Source organism: Helianthus annuus, chromosome 17 (assembly GCF_002127325.2).
Source record: "Helianthus annuus cultivar XRQ/B chromosome 17, HanXRQr2.0-SUNRISE, whole genome shotgun sequence".
Lineage (NCBI taxonomy): Eukaryota > Viridiplantae > Streptophyta > Magnoliopsida > Asterales > Asteraceae > Helianthus > Helianthus annuus.
The window spans coordinates 11,101,387-11,120,220 of record NC_035449.2 but is presented as its reverse complement, the minus strand read 5'-3'; the positions used below and the strand labels follow the sequence as shown (position 1 = coordinate 11,120,220).

General features: G+C 34.8%; 1 long non-coding RNA gene across 1 annotated transcript; it reads right to left on the bottom strand.

The window, feature by feature from the left end:
* Positions 1-15,518: 15,518 nt before the first annotated feature.
* Positions 15,519-17,945, bottom strand: LOC110925700. The gene is made up of 4 exons (XR_002584673.2): positions 17,579-17,945; positions 17,294-17,455; positions 16,434-16,536; positions 15,519-16,354 (listed from the first exon to the last, which is right to left on the bottom strand). It is a non-coding gene; the product is annotated as an uncharacterized LOC110925700 (long non-coding RNA).
* Between the last annotated feature and the right edge of the window lie 889 nt (positions 17,946-18,834).

The window sequence follows — 18,834 nt, the reverse complement described above, 5'->3', positions numbered from 1 at the left end:
ACTCTCATAATTCATTCAACATCAAATTTACACAAATCATCAAACCCTAAGTGCCCTAACAACAACAACAAATCCTGATCCACAACACAAATCACAAAATCAACGAAACAAGTTCATCATCATCATCATCATCATCATCATCATCATCATCATCATCGTCATCGTCATCGTCATCGTCATCGTCATCGTCATCGTCATCATCATCATCATCATCATCATCAGGTTCATCATCATCATCATCATCAGTTCATCACCACCACCACCTCCTTCTTCATTCAAAACCCTAACTAATCACCAACAAATCCACCAAATGTATATTCATCCATCAACGTCATCTTCTCCATTTCATCATCCAAAATGCCCTCTGTATCCGTAAAATTCTACAGTATTATATACAAATTCATCTTAAAGCACCAATTACAAACCCTAGCTGAAAACCCTACCGAACTCACTAACCAATTCGGCGTCGTTTCACGCTCCGACGACTCCGTTGCTCCGGCTAACCCTAGCTTATCCGGTGACGGAGTTGCCACAAAAGATATTCACATCGATCCGTTAACATCTCTAACCCTCCGGATCTCAAATTTGGGGGTTATCGATAGAAGGTTCGGAAGTTAAATCTGGATTTAGTGTGAATCAGTCAAGGGCAGAGGCAAGAGCAAGAACAAGAGCTAGAGAGAGGACTAAAGAGATCATCGTCATCGTCACCTTCATCTTCATGGTTGAAATAAAGATGGGGATGGAGATGGGTTTATTTGGATCTGGGTTTCCTGCATCTTGGTTTCCTGCATCTTCCTCGTCACCTCCAAATCTCCTCTTGAAGTTAATCATCACCATCTTTATTGGGGGGTGGATCTGGTTGCATCAAACACATAGTTAGGGTTGAGATAAAGATGGGATGGAGATGGGTTTTTATATAATAATAATAATAATAATAATAATAATAATAATAATAATAATAATAATAATAATGGTTTGGCAAAATTACCTATTTACCCTTTGACTCTACCCTTGTTATGTTGACTGTTAAGCAAAATTGACTCCGGGGGGTAATCTTGCGACATAACCCCAAACAGTGGGGGTAAAATTGCAATTATTTCCTTAGGGGGGGTAGACATGCCAATGACCCCTAACCTCAGGGGGTAAAATTGCAGTTTACTCTTAATTTTATTTCCAGTTTAAAATTACGTTTTTGTCCTTTGTTTAAAATTACGTTTTTGCCCTCAGCTCAAAATAAAATTATAATTTTGCCCCTAGCTTAAAATTACGTTTTTGCCATCGGTTCAAAAACTCACTTTTAATTTTGTTCCCAGTTAAAATTACAGTTTCGCCCTCCGTTTAAAATTACGTTTTTGCCACCAGTTCAAAATAATATGTTGTTTTTTCCTCTAACTCAAAATTACGATTCTGCTCTCGGCTCAAAATTATGTTTTTGCCCACAGTTCAAGTATTTTCAAGTTAAGGGAATAGTGTCAAGCAGTTTGCCTGGCACTTCCCTATTGGACCAACCCATTTTTTTTAATTTTATTCCCAGTTTAAAATTACGCTTTCCTCCTTCGTTTAAAATTACTTTTTTGCCCCTAGCTCAAAATAAAATTATAATTTTGCCCCTAGCTCAAAATTACGCTTTTGCCCTCGATTCAAAAACTCATTTTTATTTTTGTTCCCAGTTTAAAATTACAGTTTCGCCCTCCATTTAAAATTACGTTTTTGCCCCCATTTCAAAATAAAATGTTGTTTTTTCCTCTAGCTCAAAATTACGATTCTGCCCTTAGCTCAAAATTACGTTTTTGCCCACAGTTCAAAATAAAATTATGTTTTCCCCCTAGCTCAAAATTATGATTTTGCTCTCAGTTTAAAATTATAATTTCGCCTCCAGTTCAAAATATAATTACGATTTTACCCTCTGTACAGACATACATGTTATGAGAGAGAAATATTCGGATTATTGCCCCGCAACGCGGGTGGGGGCAAAACCTAGTATATATAACATGAATGGCTTAGCAACAGTAGCCAAACTTTTTTTTTTTAACTTTTGCTATCAAAATTTAGTAGGTTCCTGCTAGAATAGTGTTATATTTAAGGTTTTTATTTTTCCTTTTTTTTACATGAAAAAACGTTACTTTTTATTATTGGTTATTATTCTATTATAATAATTAATTATAAAAATATTTTGTTTTTCTTTTATAACTTTTAAGCATTATAAAGTTACGAGTATGTTGTTGTGACATGCCTATATTTATCTACGTTTCGATAAAAGATTTGTTTATAATCAAACGAGTCAAATATCTTTGAACTTTTTGTTCTTTACCATGACGAACCGACATCAATACAGGTACTGATATTTGTTTTTATGATTTTTCTAGACGTTCCTACTGATGTTATCCAAACAGGTACTGATATCGTTATTACAAACTGAAACTGATGTTCATTTTTTTGGTTTCCAATTGATGTAAAATGTGTGTCGATATCCTTTTGGACATATTTCTTTATATTTCTATACCAAGTACCGGTATCATACAACAATTATGACGAATCAAATCAATATTTACACAAAATAAATACGTGAATTCTGTAGGTTATGTTGACTTCAGTCGGATACATCGGGCTTGACCTTGTTTCAATGTTGGGCTGTAATTTTACTTACATTGGGCTTGACCAGTTTTAGACTTTTGGTTTTCTGTTTTGGCCTGCAAATTGCCTTCCAAGTTCCAACATCAATTCTTATTTAGATTGTACTAGGTTAGAACCCCGTGTATTACACGGGTTGAATAAATGTAATTTTATATACTAAATAAAAAAACAATATATTTTTAAAAACCTCATTTATTACCCGTGTTGAGTAAATATAATTTTATATATTAAATAATAAAAAGTTATACATTTAAGAACCTCGTTTATTGTGTGGGTTGAATAAATGTAATTTTATATACCAAACAATAAAAAAATTATATTTAAAAAAACCCTGTGTATTCACGGGTGGAAGAAATGTAACTTTTTATACTAAATAATAAAAAAGTTATATTAAAAGAAAACTCCGTGTGTTATTATTTTTTAAATTAGGTTAATTATATTTTAAATTTTTTGTTTGATTAATAATTTGTTTAATATAATTATATATATATATATTAAAACAAAAGGTCGGTGGCTATCACATCAAAGCCACCGCCTTTGTTTATATATAATAATGTTTGCGTAAATACATATCTAAACTGGCATTGTGCTTCAGTGGTTTCTGTGTCACTTTATAAAATGGAGGTCAAGGGTTCGATCGATCCCTGACTCCCTTCTTTTTCTCACACAACATTTTAATTTTTTTAGATACTTATTACTTAAACTAATTATTTAAACATAATTTCACATTTATACATTTAATATATTATAAAAACAAAGGTTGGTTTCTACACTTTCGAACTTGACACCCATACCTCTAACTTGACACCTCAACGTGCGACACATTATTATATTTTTTATCTATGTCTAAATTATTTTTAAGACTTTACATCGCTATCTAAATTACTTTTAAGACTCTACAACACAACGAACGAGACATACTCTTTTTTATCTATGTCTAATGACGTTAATGTCACAAATGTGTAATGTGTGATGTAATGTCATGTGTAGGCGCCACACATTAATGTCATCGTTGTAGCCGCAATGCTTATATAGGTTATACTGATATAGTTCGGATAGTCAAAACATGCGTTTTTATATGGTTAACATATCACATAACGTTTCGCCATCTATAAAATAGTTAAGACGTTGCCGCCGCAACGCGCGGCTATGGCAACAATCTAGTTTCTCATAGTTAACAATAACCAAACTATAAATTAGCAACTTTTTGTTGTTTTAATAGTTGAACATATGTATTGGGTGTTTTCCAAAAAAAAAAAAATTGTTTTTTTAACTTTTAACCCAAAGGTTTTTATTTTTTCATTTTAAAACCCTTTGACTTGTTAGTTTTAACCCAAAACTTTTCAACTTTGCAGTTTAACCCCAACACTTTCTTATTTTCAACTTTGTCCTTATAATAAATAACATTTATGAAACAATTCTTTTTAGTTTAGATAAGATTTTACGATTTAAAGTTAAGTTTATGCGAATAATTTAGAGTTGATAAGATTTATATTAATTTAATTATTATTTAATAATTTAAATTAAATAATAATTAGCTACAATTAATAATGCTCTAGAATAATGACAAGTGTCCCTTTATTTGTTTCTTTTATTATATAGATGCGTGAAGACGATTATAGCTAAACAATTTAGATATCATTTGGCTAATATAAAAATCGTCTAAATGCCATACAAGTTATTTTACCTTAATATAATTAAGAAAACAATCATGAAAACTTATTAATTTTACTCATTTGATGAGTGGCATGTGTACACCTAGTGGCGGACCCATAATTTTTTTTAGTAGGGTCCATTTTTTTGGTGTTCAAAATTTTCACAACGAAACGCTAGAGTTTTCAGGTTGGGGTGGGGCGGGGCGACCAAGTAGTTCTTAAATCCATATTTCATCAGAAGTGTCTAATGATTCAAATAAGTTGGTTTTATTAAAATTTAGAGTAATTTACTATTTTGGCCAATGTGGTTTAGATAGTTTAACCATTTCAGTCCGAAAAGAAATCTTTTAACATATTAGACTCTGAGGTTGCATTTTATAATGGTTTTGGCCCTTGACACTAACTTTTTTACTTTTTTACAATTAAGTGTAAGGGTAATTAGGTCATTATATACCTTATGGGTTGTTTTTTTTTAATTACAAAGTTCTTTTAATATTTAAGAGATTATTAATGTAATTTCTCAAGTTTTTTTTTTATTATTTTGTTATTTTCACGATTATTATTTAACAAAATATGTTATATATATACAAATAAATATGTATTTTATTAAACGTTTTTTTTTATAAACGTCGTTTTTAAAATCATTTGTTTTTTAACCTTTTTTTAAACCGTCTGTCGTTTTTAAAATTATTCATTTTTAACCCGCTTGTTTATTAAATCGTTCTTTTTAAAGTTGTTTGTCTTTTAGTGTTTTTCTTAAATATATCGTTCATTTTAAAATCATTTTTTAACCTTTTTAAACAATTAGTTTTTTAGTTATTAATTTTTAAAAGCGTTTCGTTTTAAACCGTTTATTTTAAAATCGTTTTTGATACCGTTCGTTTTAGTTATTAATTTTTAAAAGCGTTTCGTTTTAAATTCAGAAAATGAACGATTTCAAAAATCGAAGAATTTTAAAAATGATCATTTTTAAACGAACGAGTGGTTTAAAAAACGAAGATTAATAAAATGATGTTTATAAAAAAAACAAAATCTTAAAAAAATAAGGTAACAAGTGTAAGCAACTAGAAAATGCCCGAATTTAATAAACGAAAGGTGAAAAAAATAACGAATTTTGAATAAACAAACGATCCAAAGAAATGGAAGATTTGAAAAAAAAATAAATCATTCTAAAAAAAGTTTGAAAAATGAATGATATTTTACAAACTTTTTATTAGAATGTTTCTTTTTTTTTTCAAATGTTACATTTCTTTTGTTTTTTATGCATGTCGTTTTGTAAATTTAAATAATGAACGACCTAAAAAGTGAGTAGTTTATAAGTGTTTAAAAATGATTGATTTTAAAAAATGGTATAAAATGAAGTGTTTAAAAAAACTTCAAAATACAAACGACTTTAAAAAGAACGATTTTAAAAAACAAATGGTTTAAAAAGGAACAATTTTAAAAACGATAGATGGTTTAAACAAAATGTAAAATAACAAATTATTTTTTAAAACAACATTTATAAAAATAAACGGTCAATGAAAACACATATTTATTTGTATATTTAAAACGTATTTTGGTAAATAATAATCGTGAAAATAATGAAATAAAAAAATTGAGTAATTGCATTAATAATCTCTTAAATATTAAAAGAACTTTGTAATTATCAAAAACAACCCCTACGTTATATAATAACCTAATTACTCTTAACTGGGACTTAAGTACTTAACTCTATCGGTCTCGTTTGCTTTTCTAATCTCTATCAGACTTAACTCGGATCCGATTCATCTTAAGGCCATCCGTAGTCATAAAGCCCCTTGTGGGGCGTTATGCGACACGTGTCGTGCCACGTCACACAGGGGCTTTATGGGGCGTTATATCACTAGAGCTCGTAGTCATAAAGCCCCTACCTATCATTACCTAATTATTAATTTTCAATTTTATTAATTAATTAAAAAACACTTGCTTTTTTTATTGGTCCATTTTTAAATCCTCCCCCCCCCCATCAAGCGCTATATATATAGCGCCACCCACCATTTTTTATCTCATAAAGCCCCCCGTAGTGGTGTTTAGGGCTTTATAGGGGCTTTATGATGGCATATAACGCCCCACTACACATGCTCTAACTGGGTTAGTTATTTGATTGATTTGTTGTTCAACTCGTTCTTGATCTTTAAAATAAAAAATCTCATTCCACGTGTACGATATATGTTGCCGTCGATCACCAAAAAACAACCTATCCCTTTTTTTCTTTTTCGTTCTTTGCTAATGCTTCCTGATCTTTAGCCGTATGAAGTTTTTAGAGATGTTTGCTTGATTGCTTATAGAAATACTAACCCGCTTGCTTGTATGGTTTGACAAAAACAAGGACGGCTATAAAATCATTTATCCTAAACTAACTAGTTTAATACCCGTCCGGTGGACGGGTTACACTAACAACGTAACAAACAAAGATAATCTATATTGAGGGTGTTTGGGATTGCTTCTCTTTTTTTAAAAAGTCACAACCATCTAACTTTTTAATGACTTGCGCTTTGTGGCAAATGAAAAGATCCACCAGCGTAAAGCATTTGATAAACAGGACCGATTCTAGTGGTTAAAATTAAACCTGCAAACAAACAACATCATGAATTTAGTAGATACAGGATAAACCCCTTACATAATTTAATAGATACAGAGTGAGAATCATATGTTTAATTTTCATACATCATGTAAATTTAACATTTTTCATACAATATTTAGAAAGTAGCAGCAATAGCTATATTAGCAAATTAATGAATGGAAAAAAGAGCTAAAACTAACCTTCTTAGGCCAGGGTATGGGGGCCGGCTTAGGCGCGTCCTGGCCCGTCGCCGATCCCCCACTCCTCCAGCGCGTCAACATCGGCTCCCACTTGACGATCTTCACGGGCCTCAATTTCTCTCTCCTCACACACACACAACTATACATACATACATACATATATATATATATATATATATATATATATATATATATAAGGAGTTCATCCCCCACCCCTATAGGTCCATCCCCTTCAAACCCCTCCTACGTGGCGGTGACATGGCGGCCCATCCCCTTGGGGATGAGGCTCTCCATACCCACTAGTCTTATTAACCATTCTTCAAACTGACCTGCAGTCCTTCAAAACAAATTCAAATAAGAACATTATTTAATTCAAAGTGATATTTGTAACTTAAAGACTGAACTAAATGAAAATATAACATTGGGTGTACCGTTGAATATTTTATAACGTGATTATTACCAATCCAAACAGAATTGCTCCCAACCCCTATTTCTTACTACCATCTAGTTCTGTTTTTTTAGAAATCAAAGTCATAAATTATGCTTCTAGTACTAATCCTTTGACTCTTAAAAGTCAAAGTATACAGAAATTCACTTGTAAGACAAAATGTGTAGTGTATGACAACCATATTTGATGTTCCACTCTAACAATTCCAGATGCCACTGGTGCTGCCCCTTTGAAAAAAAAACTTGAATGGTGAAAGGAAGCTTATTTTTTTCTGACATATAATGTGTGGGTTGTACTAAGGCTAAACGCTTAAGCTTTGTAACATGTTCTTACTAGTAAAAAAGCTTCTTTGCTTGGAGAGTGCAACCATTTAAGGTAATAAAGTGAAGATTATGCCCATAATGATGCCTTGGATTGAGCTGCATAAATGTAAGATACACACACACACACACATACAGATATGTGTGTGTGAGAAACCTTAGTGTAGCGCCCGTTATAATTTTCGTGAGCTCTCTGGATTCCGACATATGTGTAGGTCCCTCTTCGGAGGATGACGAACCTAAACCTTGTTATACAAACCCACTAGCGAGTGCGGAATCCAAGCTAGCAAGCAAACCGGGATGAGACAAGTATAAACACCAACACACAAGGATTCACCGATTAACACCACTGTATTAATACGAATGAAGGTTCCGGTTACAAGCACAATGTTTACAAATCTAACTTGCAAACTCTCTAGTGTGTGTGTGTGTTTTGATAGAATGCTCTCAAACTCTCTCTATGTGTGCATCTATCTAACAAGTCTCTCAAGTCTCTCTAACACATACACTGCATAGGTATTTATATACCCAGCTCCACATGTCCTGTCCGAAGGATCCGATAGATGATCGAAGGATCATCTATCGATGACAAAGTGTTCGAAAGATCTACATATACTTCGAGGGATTGCATATCCTTCGAAGTCCAACATTATCCTTTGTAACATATCTTTCGAGGCCATCGAAGGATCTACATTATCCTTCGATGTGCTATCCTTCGACACAGAACATTCACAAACATTTCTAACTGTTGGTCAAGTCAAACCAGGAGGACGGTTGACTTGGTCAACTTACAGGACTGACAAGGACATCGTTTTACATATAGACCGAATACAGACAAAGTACAGACACAAGTGCATCAACAAACTCCCCCTTGGTTGTAGCTTTGTCTTTATCTTCTATAGTTGTAGACTCGTCTCGAACTTCGATGGTCTTTGGTCTTCGAGTTCTCAAAACTCTGATGTCCTTTCAAGTCCTCAATGTCGGAGGATCTTCAAAGTCTTCACGTCTTGAAAGCAGAGAGTGTATCAACAAACTACCCGTATCATGTAGGAAGTGTGTTAACAAACTCCCCCTTAACATAAGCTCCCCCTTGAGTTATGCTCGTGAGATACTTTATCTTTATGAAGTGAGATCCTTGAGGTGTTGATGATGGCCAGCGGCAACTCGATCATCTTCATCACTTGAGTGCCTTCACGTCGTGTCTTCATTCCGAAGCTTTGTCATCGACCATGTTCTTCTAGCCTTTAGAATCTGCACATGCAAGAAATCTAAACGCGTAATGAGAACAACTGCTTGGAATATAGTTAATCATAAACAAATGACACACGTATGACCACGTCACAATCAAACACCGTCCGACAGTTTGAAAGTTTAATAAAATTTATCAATTTCAGATTTCAACTTTCAAAACTTGCAAATTTCGACCGTTTATGAAGATTTTAGTCAATTCGGTTTTCGTTCAGGTTTCAGGCAACGAAGACTCGAGTTCCAACATCGTACGATCGAAAATAAAGAAGAAATAAAATCTTTTTGGAATTTTTGAATTTTTCAAATGTAAAGACTTAAAGCAGTAAATAAATATATACAGACATTCTTTTTGCGAGTTTCGAGGGTAAGAGAATCATATCAGTGTACGGTCACGCCAAAACGCTCTTGTTGTTCAGTTAGTTAACATTAAGATAAGCATCCTATAACAATTATCGGTATTGTTGTCCACTTAAGCTCAACTTATCAGATGTAATCATGTCTAGAGGATACGTTAAGGTATGATTTATACTTACCGACCGGTGTTCATCCACATCACGACACATTCCCGTATCAAGGTATGCACGAGAGTTCATCTTACCGGTGAGTATACCATTTATCATCTGTTTGACCGTATATATTTACAATGTGAACAAGTCACTTATTTGAATTTGAAAACAAGCCCTATGTGATAGAATCACTTATTTATGAGGAACTTGAGTTTCAATGCATGAGGGCACAGGAGCAAGTCCGTGAACAGGTCAGTACTTCCGTACAGCAGAGAGACGAACTTGACTCCCGGATAATTGTGATAATTTATCACTTATTTTGATGGACATGTGATTGTTTATCACTTATTGAGGTCGTATGCAATATGTACACGTATGTATAGTATCATGGAAGATCTAGACTTGCGTCCCCGTTATTTTTCGGTAAAAGATACAACCATGATACCCAGATGATAAGCAGCATAAAGACCGAATATCTCAGAACCTCGGCAATCTATCAAACGAAATTTCGGTACTAAGACCATATGCCAATGAGTGGTTCCCACCTGGTCTTCAGTCGGTTTAAGATTTATATCACCCTGCACACTTTAAAATGATTGTGAGCCTACCGATACATCTTATATAGAGCTGCTTATCGTTTTTCATTTTAGGTTTAAAGAGGTTTGGATAGACCACTGATGTACTATCATTTTCTCTTTTTCTCGCCAGGAAACTCATTTTTGTTTTTCTATTGTTTTTGTGTTTTTGAAATTTTTCGATGTTTTTGGATTTTCAAATTTTGATTTACTCCCCCTAAAATCAATAAACTAAGACAAATTTAAAACACAAAGATATTTACAAAAAAATGATTTTCCGATGTTGGTTTTACTCTTGCTTGACCTTAATGCCGTTTACCAATAATAAAAAGTCAAATCTTGATTTGTCAAATGCTTTGGTAAAAAGGTCGGCACGTTGGTCATCGGTGTGGACCTTAACAACATTGATGAGTTTCTTATTGAAACGATCACATGTGAGGTGATATCAAAGTTCAACGTGTCAGGCCAAAGAGTGCTGTACGAGATGATAATAATTCATAAAGTAGCTTAAATATCGACAAGTATAGGAGAGATTAGAAATTCAAAACCGTATCCTGCAACTGCTTCGTGCATTGCAAGGAATCTGAGCACTCTCCCAAACTGGATATCCACCCTGTGTGGACGTCAAAGTCGATTTTGTAGCTACTGAAAAATCTCTTCACAGCAACACGATCAAAAACCTTTGGTTCCGGCTGGTCTTCCACATTGCACCAGCGAAAGTCCTTTGTCTTCCTCTTTCAGAAGCGGTGTGCGGATGTTCAATCTACATCACGGCATCTGTACACCGTTCATTGTATTCTTTCCTGAGAACCCGATTAAAAACCATAGCAACCAAATTTTGGCGCGTTCTTCATTTGGTCGAATTTTGCAACTTCATTCAACCACGTTCTTCTTCTTTCTCTTTTTCTTTCCTCTCTCTCTCTCCATAAATGGCAACAACATTCTCCTAGATATAACAATATTTCGGAGCCTTATGTCGCCAATCTTGTGCATGGACGCTCCACTATCAACAATCCTAAGACTATCAATAGTTCCTCCTGGAACATCCTGCACACTCATTCAGAGATTAGTTGGAGAGGGGGACCCAAGCCTTCACAGACTTGGGTCGTCCGTCATCATCGAGAATTGTAACATCCATTTCCCGATGATTCGGAATTGATGCAGCTCCCCCTGAAACAGTTACCGGTTTTGGTATCCAAATCTCTTTCTGTTTTTCATGTTTAACATCTGATTTAATAGATTTTGTTTGGATAACCTCCGGTTTCAAAGCCTTTTCAACTTCTTTTCTTTGTTTCTTTTTCTGTTTCTTTTCTCGTTGTTTAACAAGACGAGGGTCCTGTTTTGGTGAAACAGATCTTTTATGGTAATTGTTACCATGGGGGGCATCAATTTTTGACTTTCTCTTGGTGAGATATGGACAATTCTTAATGATGTGTCCATACTCACAGCATTCAAAGCATGATCTCCGCTCAACAAACCTCGGAGTATCATAATTGTAATAGCTGGATGATGAACTTCGTGATCTTGAGGTACTTGGTCCTACATCACAACCGTTTGTGTGTTGTGTATAGTTGTTTTGACTGTTTCTTTTCAAAATTTTACTTTGTTTAACAAAATCCTTATTGGATTTGCTTTTGAAAGTATCAATTTTATCAGTTCCTCTTGATTTCACGAAGTTTATCTTCCGATCCTTTTTCTTGTTTTCGCCCTGTTTGCCTTTTCTATTCTCTTGGGCGGCATGATTTTGTTCACGGGGATCATCAAACTTTGCTTTCAACTTATGAAGATATGGACAATTTCGAATTATATGTCCAATTGTACCACATTCAAGACAATATCTTCGTTCAACAATCCCCGAAGCATCATGTGATCGTCTTGCTGAAAATGATGAACTTTGTGATCCCGAGGTACTAGGTTTTGAACAGTTTGGATCATTTCTTTTCAACACTGTTGCTTGTTTAACAAAATCTAAGTTAGATTTGTTCTCAAAAGTTTCGATTTTGTCCGTTCCCTTAGATTTCATAAAGTTCACATTCTTGATTTTCTTTTGGGTCTGTTTCTTCTGACCCTGAGTCGGTGCCTTTCCCTTAGGTTTGGTATGATTTGGCTGCCTCTTTTCTGTTGGTAATTTTTTATTTCCATATTGTTTTCGAATTTCGGCCTTTGGAATAGGAGGACACTGCGTAACTGTAACATGTGGTCCTGCCTTTCCCAAAAACTTACTTGTCGACTTTTCAAAGACTTCACTTATTAAAGATTGATTAACATTCTTAATAGGAAAATCTTTGTCAGAGTATATTTTATCATCACCAACAAGAGTGTACAGCAAGTTCACACCCTCCGACTCTTGTGCAGACGAGGACTCGATTGCAACAGTCTTAGCGGGTTTTGCAGGAGGATCACATAGAATGTAATTCTCGAGAGGTATGTCCTCATCTTTGACTACCGCATCAGACTTTGCTGGGATGGTATCATCAGATTCATCATCAGAAGAATCAGCATCCTCAATAATGGGAGGACTCTGTTCCTTAGCACACGATGAATTGTTCACATTCTCAGACTCAGATTGCCCCGAGGATGATGTACCAGTTGTGAACCCGAGGCCTACTGCAAAGTCATCAAGACAGAGTGGCACTGTAGGTTCAAAACGGGGCATATCCTCGTCATTAGGCAACTTGGAGTAGTTATGATTTATTGGTGGAGGACATGATTTGTATCCTACACCAATGTACTTTTCATCCTTCTTTTTCTTTTGAACATCAATAATGTGATCCAATACATAGCGGGAATTGGAATAGCTTTCCAATTTCTGCTTGATTGTTTCACATTCACACCTGACTGTGGCTAACTCTACCATCTGTTGTTCAATTGTGTCAATTAAATTATTATTAGCATGTTGTTTTCTCAAAACAGCCTTTTGAAGTTCAGAAACATCATGTTTTAATGACGCAATTGTTGCTTTAAACTCTTTTTCATTTCTTGTTAAAAACAAGTTAGCCTCAGTTTCTTTAGACAGATCAACAATCAATTCTTGATTGTGTTTGTGTGTGATGTCAAAAAGACTTTCCTTTTCTGCATATTCTAGACATTTAGCACATTCAACAACAGCAGAAATAGAATCAGGTTTAGAATCACATACCTGACTGGAATCACTCTCAGGTGTTGGCCTTTCTGCATCAGAATTAATAACCTCCCTTGATGATTCACATTTAGATCCATCCTCGCTCGAACTTGAACTTGAAGTTGTATCACCCTCAACTGAAGTTGAGACATCTTCATCTGAACTTCTGTCATGTTCAGAACTGTCATCATTTCCCGAGGATTCACCATTGCTTGCATCTTTGACAATTTCAGCATACAACGCCGATTTTGTCTGACTACTGTTCTTTGGATCAAGAGATGATGGTTCTACAGTAGAACGATGGTGTTGTAAACCAACTGGGGGTAATGGATTTCCATACAAGTCTGTGGTTGGAGCCGGCTTTACAGGAACTCGTATTGGATTGCCAAACCAATCTGTTGTTATTTCCGGTTCACTTTGCCTTTGATTGGTAACTGATGCCCACATTTCTGCAGTAATTCGAGGTGGTGTGGGAGATTCGGCCCATGATGGAGATAAACTTGTACACGTGTATTTTCCACTGTCTGGAGTCGGTGTACCCAAACATAAGGGAGTGAAACCCGAACTTGTATATGTTCGACTGTCTGGAGCCAGAGTTTCCCACCAATTCGGATTATTCATCTTTGATAAGAAAAATAAATTTTATATCAATAGCTTGAAAGATGATTGACGAAGGATTAAATTATCGAAGGATCAACCGAAGGATCACACGAAAGACAAACACCAAACCGGTCTCGAAGGATGATCTTTCGTAAGTTGATACAAACGAAAAACCGTTTGTAGATCTTGGGCTATTGATATAGAAATTATTGGGCTTTATGATTTTCTAAACGTGGGCGGAGCACAACAAATAATCAAAATTTATTGGTCACTTTGATGGTGGAAATGACGGTGCTATGGGCCGACACGTGGGCAACAAAATACGAAAGATCGGCGAGTTGGCAACAAAATAATCTGATATGATCAATTTGGGCGGTGCACAAAAATCAATAAAATGGCGGTGTACAACAAACAACCAAAAGGCGGTGCTTTGGGAAGTGAACACACTGATTTAATTGAAGCACATGGGCTGTTGGCCTGTTTTAATTGATAACACAAAGATTTAATTGAAGCACTTGGGCTGTGAAAGGAAATAAAACAACAATGATCCCTTTTGGAATGTGGAATCTGAAACACAATGATCTTTCGTTGACTTTGTTGGAAATTATTTATTTTCTTGTGGGGCGGTGCCTTGGGCCGAGAACACAGACAACAAACAACAAAGTTATTTGTTACTTGGGTGGTGAACACAAACAATAACCAACAACATTAATTGGTCACTTGGGCGGTGCATTGGGCCGTGAACACATTGATTTAATTTAAGCACATGGGCGGTGAACAACAATCAACAAACAACAAATTTATTGGTCTATTGGGGCGGTGAAAAGGTTGATGATTATTGGTCACCTAGGCGGTGCACTACAATCAACAAGATAAAATTCGAATTGTTTATCAAATATCTTTCGAACGTGGGCGGTGAAAAAATATTTGATCCTTCGAATTTGTAGAGGTTTCCCACAAAATATCTTGATCCTTCGAATTTGTAGAGGTTTCCCACAAAATATCTTGATCCTTCGAAAACAACAAGTTGACCTTTCTATTCAAACAAATGACCTTTCGAAAAAGAATGATCTTTCGAATAATAAAAGGATGACCTTTCGAAATCAGGTTTGACCTTTCGAAAACAGGTTTGACCTTTCGAAAACAGGTTTGACCTTTCGAAACAGTTGACTGGAAAAGATGATCCTTCGAAATACGATTTTGATCTTTCGAGGTTCTTAATGATCCTTCGAAGTATGGAGAAAAAGATGAACTTTATCTTTCGAAATATGAAGACGATAAGATCATCAAGAACACAGCGACTGTTAGTTTTCCAGATTTGAAGAAAACTAACCCAAGACTTGAACAAAAACCCGGTTTTAAACAAGGTAAAGAGCCTTGGCTCTGATACCACTTGTAGGTCCCTCTTCGGAGGATGACGAACCTAAACCTTGTTATACAAACCCACTAGCGAGTGCGGAATCCAAGCTAGCAAGCAAACCGGGATGAGACAAGTATAAACACCAACACACAAGGATTCACCGATTAACACCACTGTATTAATACGAATGAAGGTTCCGGTTACAAGCACAATGTTTACAAATCTAACTTGCAAACTCTCTAGTGTGTGTGTGTGTTTTGATAGAATGCTCTCAAACTCTCTCTATGTGTGCATCTATCTAACAAGTCTCTCAAGTCTCTCTAACACATACACTGCATAGGTATTTATATACCCAGCTCCACATGTCCTGTCCGAAGGATCCGATAGATGATCGAAGGATCATCTATCGATGACAAAGTGTTCGAAAGATCTACATATACTTCGAGGGATTGCATATCCTTCGAAGTCCAACATTATCCTTTGTACATATCTTTCGAGGCCATCGAAGGATCTACATTATCCTTCGATGTGCTATCCTTCGACACAGAACATTCACAAACATTTCTAACTGTTGGTCAAGTCAAACCAGGAGGACGGTTGACTTGGTCAACTTACAGGACTGACAAGGACATCGTTTTACATATAGACCGAATACAGACAAAGTACAGACACAAGTGCATCAACAATATGGCGCCCCTCGGGGCGGTGTTGCACAGCGCCATAGGGCGCTATGTGCACAAATGGCGCAATACCCCGTTCAACTACTATGGACTAAGAACAAAGATGCACTTAGCACCTTTTGTTTGACCCATTGTATCGATCAACACCCCGTTTTTTGTGTAAAGAAAATATATTTTTTGTTTGAAAGAGTTTCTCATTTTCGATCACTGCTTCATAAGATGTCCTTTCCATCTACAAAAAATATAAAACTTAAAATCTAAAAAAACTTGGTAAGAACTTTTGTTAGAATGTAATGAAAATGGAAAATCAAGAAAACGGTAAAGACATCTACGGTGTCGAGATATTTGATGCATTGTTGTTGAAGTCTTCATCTTGGACACTCTTAGACAAGATTCGCTTCTTTACCTTCTCCTACATCCATCCTGACTTTTCAAAAAAAAAATTGAAATTCGGTACATAATTCATAATGCTAAACGCTTAAGCTTTGTAACATGTTCTTACCAGTAAAAAAGCTTCTTAGTAAAAAAGCTTCTTTGCTTGGAGAGTGCAACCATTTAAGGTAATAAAAGTGAAGATTATGCCCATAATGATGCCTTGGATTGATCTGCATAAATGCAAGATATATATAATATAAGAAAATTTCGAATCTGCATAATTAGGATGTTGAAGATATCAACTAAGATCCATGTGACCATTTAATAATAAAGATCTTTCTGTGTTTCTCCCTAGTTTTCATAACCTTTTCATAATCTTGCAATTCATCCAACAAATCAATGCATTCATCTATGCAAAGTGACTTTCAAATGCTAATGCTGTCATACTTAAGCAAAACCAAGTATTGAGCTAGTAAGCAAAACCGGACAAAGCAGAATTCTGAGTTTAATATCAGATTTAGTCATGTGAAATGCTATCTATATGATTTTCTTTTAGTTTCCACAACAACATATTCATGTTTTCTCAAATAAGACAAATATGATTTGTGGTCAAATCATAACATTAATCTAAAACTTTTGGGATTTAAAAATGATTGTTTAAAGTCCTTGTTTATTTGTTGGATGACATTCTCTAGCACATCCTCAAACTCATACTCCCTTTGTCTCACGAACAACAATAATTTACCTTACATGTGGGTAAGTAACGATTATTGACTAAAAGCTAGCTTGTCTCTGTGTAATTTACTACAAATTGTGGCCAAATTATTTTCAGGTTTGGAAGTCATGGCTCTCTTTTAGGTATTTCATCAAACAAATTATATCCATGTAAAATTGTAAAACTACTTGTTCAAATGGATAAATCGTATACATATTAATAAACTGAAGTTATGTGCTGATAAAGAAAAGTGAAGTGAAAAAAAGGCATACCTATGACTTAAAATTGGTTTAGATTGCCAATGATATTAAAATAACCAATGAAGAAAGCGCTCTCCTAACAACCCTTGCCAATAACCAAGCATGTCTCGTACGTCTCTGTTTTAGTCCTGCGATGAACATATCTACATCTGGGGCTTCCCTTCAATTTGAGCCCTATAGAAACATTGCAGTTCTAATTGATAAAATTTAGGCACGCAACGAATCCAAATCAAACAAATTAACATCAATGACTAACGATAATCAAACAAAAAATTAGGGAAAATCAAAGGTACGTACCAATCAGCTTCAGATTTGAAGAGAGCGTAGGTGTTGGTAGGGTTTATAGTGGTTGAGGAGCGATGGAGACCTGGAATCATGGGGCAGTGGAATGGGGAAGAAACTATCCACCAAATCCAAAACTGTTATCCTTGATAAACTGCCAATTTTATGTTGTAGGTTTGAAGGAGGGATATAGTGGAGGTGGGGGTTTATAATGGATGGCGGCAGTTGGTTGAAAGATGTGAGCAGAGACGTGGGTGTAAAACCGCTAAGGCTGAAATTACGGGGAGAGTGGGGATGAGGAAGAAACTACATTGAATTGCGAGAACAGTTTTCTCATAATAATAACCAGACGTGGGCAGAAAAACGGGAAGATGCTGGAAACTGTAAACTTCCATGACAGTAGTTATTTTTGGGAGTTTAAGTGGCTGAGATTTAATTTCAGCCAAATCCAATGGTGGATATTGATTCAAGAGTTGGTTAGACTTAATGGGAACCATATATATATAATATATAATACCAACTCTAATATTTAATTAACCAATTAATAAAATAACTAAATAACCATATTACTAATAATTTTCTTTAACAATTAAATATTCATTCCTATATCAAAATTGATCCTTCATGACTCACCGTTGGTAGGTAGCAAATGAAAAGTAAAAACTAAGACGATAGAGTAATATTATACTTAAAACATACTTGGCCTTAGGCAGGATAAAAGAAAGTTTATACCAAATCTAATATGTTTAGCAAAGTTTTGAACATATGTAAGATTTGTTTTTAATGTAAATGTATCGTCTTCACTTGTCTGAAAATATCTTATTTGTTCTATAAAAAACCCTCAAACCAAAAGAAACCTATATATATATTTTAAACATCTTTTGAAAACTAAAGAAACAATTGTTTGCAGCACTAACTTCACCAACCATGAATTCCTAACTTAGAAAACTCATGCTTTGACTATTGGAAGTATTATAACACAGGTGCAGAAAATATTTTCTACATCATTTCTAGATGACTAGATTGGAAATGGAAGGGGCACTAAAATTGGAAAATTTGGAACCATTTTCTACAACTGATTTTTAATAAAAATACAACACAAGATAGATGCATTTGATTTGGTATAATCGATCTTACAAAGATATATGTTTTTTTTGTCCAGGCTATATTTAACATCTGGTTCTAGTAGTAATAATCTATAATCTATAATCTATAATACTATATAAAGCATCTTCCATATACATAATATACATAATGGTAATTTCAAGCAC